General features: G+C 41.2%; 2 protein-coding genes across 4 annotated transcripts in view; both read right to left on the bottom strand.

Annotated features, from left to right (window-relative positions):
- The window catches only part of LOC126401283 (T-cell-specific guanine nucleotide triphosphate-binding protein 2-like), a 43912-nt gene that overhangs the window by 28016 nt on the left and 9438 nt on the right, over positions 1–6458 (bottom strand). The window lies entirely within an intron of this gene.
- Positions 1–6458, bottom strand: part of dnal1 (dynein, axonemal, light chain 1) — a 34509-nt gene that overhangs the window by 25365 nt on the left and 2686 nt on the right. The window contains exon 2 of one of the 3 annotated variants that reach the window (XM_050062448.1): positions 5361–5482. The exons of the other annotated variants lie outside the window; for them this stretch is intronic. The gene's annotated coding sequence lies outside the window, so the exon portion shown is untranslated. The remainder of the gene's footprint in view (positions 1–5360; positions 5483–6458) is intronic. 3 annotated transcript variants of the gene reach the window in all.

Below are 6458 nucleotides of genomic sequence, written 5' to 3'. Positions count from 1 at the left end.
ATAAAAATTAATATAAAATACAGGCACATAGAAGGACATGAAATGATGGCAAATCTGGTCTCCTATGTCCGAATTTCATGTTCATTGGTCAGTCTGAACTGGTAATAATGGCCGAGCCCTCCGCCTCAAACATTTGGTCGAGTGTCCCTTTTTTTCACAAATCCAAGGTGGCAACCCTATTCTCCTGATACACTGAGCATAGCACAAATAATACCAGTAGCCCATTAGTAATGTAGCTCTATGTTTCTGTAATCGATTAACCAGCCTGGCTATGGTAGTAGGGCTAAGTTAGCCAAGGATAGCTCTGATATTATCTTTGGGCACATCGCATAGACTTCCAGCACATCAGCAGCGATAGACATGTATGAAACATGTACTGTCATTTAAAACCATGGATCATATCCCAACAACAGAACAGATGAGAGAAAATGATACATTCCTTTATTTACAGTGTTATGTTGCCCTGTATTGTCAATAAAGACAGAAACAAAAACATCATTTACGGTTGTACTTGTCCTAACATGTTTTTGCATATGCATTGGTCCAAAAGTAATAATCCAAATATGCTGAATCACTAGTGCCATACCATCAGCCACTTTTCGATCTCTGCGCTGTTGTAACTTTGTGTAAAATTTGCTGAAACTGTCATATTCTGACAGAAATACATGAGAAAAAAAATTATGTCAGAGAAAAGGAGTCTCACTGCTTGAGTGTAGTCAAACTGCCAAACTAGGCAGTACTGATCAAATATGAATCAAGATTCTGTCACTGCATTGCCTATTTCTCACGTCAAATGTGTTCAGAAACATTTTTTAATGTACTATTTAGCTGTATAATGAGAAAGTGACCCGGCCGCCATGTTGGAGACAGTTGACCAGAAATAACCAAGCACCACCCACCAGCTGGACCAACTATGTCAAATAACAGCTAAACAGTACACTGAAGTATATTTCTGAAAACATTTGAGTTTAGAAATAGGCAGTGTGGTCACAGAATCCTGAATCATATTTAATCAGCGCTGCTTAGTTTGATAGCTTGACCACAGTGTACGAGCACTGATATGAGACCATTAGAGGGGCTATAAGGCAAAGGAGTGGGCAGAATATGATCCTGTTCTCTGATTATCTGTTCCATTTAGTGATGTGTGAATATAATGATTGCAAATATATGAAAGTTATTCTAATGAAAATTACCAACCACAGCGTGAATTGCATTGGATTTTACATTTATTTTCTATATTTTATTGTACGTGTATTTCATAATATATATTGTTTAATTGTTTTTTCTAAGATGCAGAGGAGTGTGATCCAGTTTGTACTCAAGCACTGCTGGAGAACCTGCCACAACTCCCATCATCTCAAAGCTCTGGACACTTTTACTTTTCATGAGTGAGGCAGCTGCTCAGATGGCGTCTGGATGTTCCCCAGGGATGGACGGACTGCCAGCAGAATTTAATAAAAGTTTCTGGTCGACAATGGCAGGTTTCAGGTGGAGGGTACTGTACCAAAGAGTTCAGGAGAGCTTCAGTCTTGTTTTCTTCTTCCTCCTCTTTGTTGTCTTCTACTTGTTCTCCTTTTGCTCCTTGTTCTTCTTCTTCCACCTCTTGTTTTGTTGCCGGCTTTCATCCATCGCCTCTTCTTCTGTGGGAGGTGGTGAAGGAGTGCTCTTAGACGGGACTGTTACCTGCTTCCTGTCGCCATGCAGTCCTCTCACCTCTGCCAAAAAAGGGAAATTTGGAGAATTTGAAAATCTTCTTAAGAACTGAGACCCGTGGCTCTGCTGTGTGTGGACTACAAACTCCTCTCCAAAATACTTTCAGACAGGCTAAAAAACTTTATTAATTCACAGGGACCAGTCATATTGTGTAGTGGACAGATCCATCATGGACACTCTCTTCCTCATGAGGGACTCATGCTCTATAAGGACACCTTTTGTTTGCTGAAGATGGGTGGTGGGCTGAGCTTTCCAGTGTGGGTTCTGAGAGGCATGAGGCAGAGGTGTCCTGGCTCTGGAGGAGAGTTGAGAGCTACACTGTCAGGTGTTATGCTACCGGGTTTGCCACATCGCTCCTCATTGGTGATATCTGCTTATGCTTTTACTCCCGTGTTGTCTCTTGTTAATCCAGCAAAGAGAGTTATCATTTCTAACATGCCCCCATTCATCAGAAACAAGTTGTTAGAAAAGGAACTGGCCCAATATGGGCACTTAGTTACCCAGATTAAAATGATTCCCCTTCCCTATGCTTCAGATAAGTCTCCTCATCTGAAGCATGTCATGTTTTTCAGGAGACAGGTTCATATGGTGTTAAAAAAGAATGAGGAAAAACTTAACCTGGTCTTTAAGTTCAGAGTTGATGATTTTGACCATACTGTTGATGTTACTTCTGAGACGATGAAATGTTTTGGATGTGGAACTGAAGGCCATTTGATTCGTTCGAGAGCAGGTGAGCGCCGGTCAGCTGTGGCAGACGTGGAGCCACCGCCTGTGGTAGTAGATGCCGCAGAAGCGTCACTGACATAGCTCGATTCACAGGGCATGCAGGAGAAAACGGAATTCAAAGTGAACCAAACGCACAACAAAATGCACATTCAAACACACCACAGAGTGAGGATGATGATGGTTTTTTGAGTCAGCAGGGAGATCAGGGAGATCAGACCACAGTCAAGGAACAGGCTGGGCAGACAGCCACCAGTGTTTTAGATGATGATGATGATGATGATGATGATGATGATGATGATGATGATGATGATGATGATATAGTGATTAATGATGATGTTCCAAAAGTCATGACTCTTCTGCTTAAAGGGAAATTTCGATTTATTTCAACCTGTCTCCTATCGTCCTAAATTTGTCTCAAGTGACTAGTGACATAAAAATAATAGTTAGCATGTTAGCTGTTAGCCTAGATACAGCCGGGGCGCATAGTAGCGTCAGACCTGTTAAAACGTAAGTGGTCAGATCTAGGTTTCAGAATATCTCTCAGATGGATGCTCCCTCTCACTTTTTCTTTGGGCTGGAATGAAAGAAAAGGCAGAGGAAACTGATGCACTCCCTACGGTCTGACACTGGGCAGCTGCTGCAGGAGTCTGCTGAGTAAGGTCAGTGTGCAGTTGGTTTTTATCAGAAGCTGTTCAGAAGTGAGTTTCTGGAAAATCCAGGGGTGTTACAGTCCCTCCGTGAAGGTCTACCAAAGATCTCTGTGGAGGCCAATGCAGAGCTGGAGGCTGAGATCTCTGCTAAGGAGCTGCATGAGGTGCTACAGAGCCTGGAGAGTGGGAAGGCCCCCGGCATAGATGGACTGCCAGCAGACTTCTATAAGGCTTTCTGGCCTGTCATTGGTGGGGACTTGTTGAGTGTTCTCAGAGACAGGGGGCAGCTGCCTCGGAGCTGCAGGAGGGCCATCTTCACCCTTCTTCCCAAGAAGGGGGATCTGCAGGACATTAAAAACTTGAGGCCCGTGGCGCTGCTTTGCACGGATTACAAGATCCTGTCCAAGGTGTTGGCCACCAGGATGAGAAAAGTGATGGAGCAAGTCATTCATGTTGACCTGGCAGGCTGATATCTGACAATATTATTATGATATTACCATTTTTTGTGAAAACTAAGTTGTCTTGATTGTTGATTGCTGATTGCTGGTGTTTGTGTTGATATTTTTTTTCTTTTTTCTTGTGATAGCTAATAAAGGTTGTGTTAAAAATTCAATTCAGTTCTTCCACCTGTTTTTTTTTTATCTTCTTGTTCATTCCCTCCTCGTTTTTTCTTCTTCCTCCTATTTGTTGTCTTCTTCTGTCGACGTCTTCTGCCCATCTCTTTGTTTACTTCTTCATCTTCCCCCCTTCTTCCTCCACCTGTCTGTTGTTTCCTATTTGCTCCTCTATGTTTTCATCTTTATCCTCTTTGTTGTCTTCTTCTTCCTCCATTTTTTTATCTTCTTGTTCACCCCCTGTTGTTTTCTTCTGTCATTGTCTTCTTCTGTCGTTGTCTTCTCCACTTCTTTGTTGCCTCCCTTGTCCTCCCCTTCTTTTTTGTTTTCTTCTTCCTCCACTTGTCTGTTTTCTTTGTTCTTCTCTTTGTCTTCTTCCTTCTCTTTGTTGTCATCTTTCTCTTCTTTGATGTCTTCTTTTTCTTCTTCTTCTTCTTCCTCTTTCTCCACCTTTTGTCATCTTCGCCCCCCCCCTTGTTGTTTTCTTCATCTGCCACTTTGATGTCTTCTTCCTCCTCCTCTTTGTTGTCTTCTTTCTCTTCTTTGTCTTTTTCTTCTCCTATTTCTTCTTCTTCTTCTTTGTCTTCTTCCTCTCCTTTATCTACTTGTTTTTCTTTTACTTCTTCCTCTTCCTCCTCCTTTTTGTTACATCCTTGTTCCTCTTCCTCTTATTTGTTGTCTTTTTCCTCCTATTTGGTGTCTTCTTTTGTTGTCACCCTCCAGCCCCCATTTGTTGCCTTCTTCATCCTCTACCTATCTTTTGTTTTTCTTCCTCCACCTGTCTGTTATCTTCTCCTTCTTCTTTTTTCTTCCTCTTCCTCCACCTTTTTGTTACTTTCTTCTTCCTCCCCCTCATTGTTGTTTTATTCTTCCTTCTCTTTGTGGTCTTCCTCTATCGTGGTCTTCCTCCCCATCATTGTTGCCATCTTTGACCGCCCCCTGACTTGCGGTGTCAGAAACCAATGAAAAAAGGCATCCTTTAACATCGGGATGATATGCGGCTGGATGCTGTTATAGTTAATGGCACCCGGTGGCGTCAGGGGGATGCAGCAGAACAAGGACAAAAGTTAAGGCGGCGAAAGTCCGAGTGGTGCGAGTGGGAGGGGTGGCAGATGGGTCCAACAAACACAACTTTCACCCGAGAGAGAGGTGTTTGTTTCCTTTAAAAGTCTAAAGCCAATCCCCGTTCTTTTTTACTAAACCTAACCATGTCCTTTTGTTGTCTTTTGTTTCTGGGCATCAAAACCCATTTGAGAGCTCAGGATGTTGTCCATGCAACTTCACACAGTCCAGATGAATGGCACCAAATACATTGTTCCAAACATGAGGTATTCCCTCTGTTGGCACTGGTCATTCACGCTTCACAGTGTGGATACCTTTTCAATTACAGTAAAAGATAAACACTTTTGTTAAGACATGGTGGATAACACTGGATCATATACATATATACCTTGACAGGATACGTGCATAAATATCTGCTTCAGTTGAAGACTAACTACCTTGTATACACTGACAGTATTAGGTGAACAAAACTCCTAAATAGAAAAATAAATAGTCTTCTATACATTGTATTGTACACAACAATGATGGTTACTTCATTAATTTAAACCAGTAAGTTGCCTGATTCTTTATTAAGTATAGAAAAAGGTCTTTGTACCCTGAGGTCAGCGCTGAAGTGGTGAGTCTCAAAATGTTTACAGAACATTTGAGATGCCTTGTTAGGAGTCCAGTTCTGTCTTCTCATGTTGAGTATCCAAGGGTACAGCCTGTCTGCATCACCTAGAGGAAATGCAGACAAATAGATATGTAAAGAAATATATGTGTTAGGTTACCTCCCTCACAGACTTTTTTCTTTATGAAAATATTACAACTTAAATTTCTTAATGTCCAAAAGGTCACCTCTTTATTTTCGCTTAAAAAAGGTGGTAGACAGCACAGTCCTCATATTCATATCTGATGCATTTACACTTATTTTTCATATGTGACAGTCAAATGTAGTTTTGTCATACCCTAATCACTCATGTAATGCACAATAAAGTTCAGTGTTAAAGACCATAAAAAAACTGATTGCAGCAGATAAGCTGCAAATGATATGTGTTGACATTTAAGCCTCCAGCTGACTACAATCAGCCGCCTGTTTTAGCAATAATATTAAGAAGAATAACAAAGTTTGAGTTTTTCAACTGCCAAATTTTATGTGAAACTACAGTATAGCCTCAATGACCAACTCCAGCTTCACCAAAAATGCAGCCTCTAGCTAGAATAACGTTATATCTGGAACCATGCTGAAACGTGACATTAATATTTAAGTTACACACATAAACCTTATTGTAATTGCACACAAGTCTGCAACTTTTTAACCTGACATAACTGTTACCTACCCAAGTCTAACATTAATGTTACCTTAACGTTAGATTGCCCCAATGGCAAGTGCATAATTACCATAGCATATCTTTAGTTAATTAAGCAATATCAAACGAGAGGGAGTGATGTTGTACTGTACATCGTCACAGCTGTGATTCGGTCATAGACAATTACAGCTGTGTTGATATACAGCAGGGCTGCCAAGTTTCAGAAAATGACAAGAGTGAGACTTTAGTGTCATGATGCGTTCGGAAAAAATTTGGCCTTTTTTAACATCAATTTGGCCTGTTTTAACGTCGATTTATACCTGAAGACTGATGTCCTCACCTCCATGCCAGCTTTTTATATGCCTTGTGATATCTGCCTTTCCTTGATGGGCACAGCTGTTCTC

The sequence above is a fragment of the Epinephelus moara genome, chromosome 14 (assembly GCF_006386435.1).
Source record: "Epinephelus moara isolate mb chromosome 14, YSFRI_EMoa_1.0, whole genome shotgun sequence".
In the NCBI taxonomy this organism is placed as follows: domain Eukaryota; kingdom Metazoa; phylum Chordata; class Actinopteri; order Perciformes; family Serranidae; genus Epinephelus; species Epinephelus moara.
Note: the sequence above shows the minus strand (reverse complement) of the source record. Positions and strands in the feature narration are given on the sequence as shown.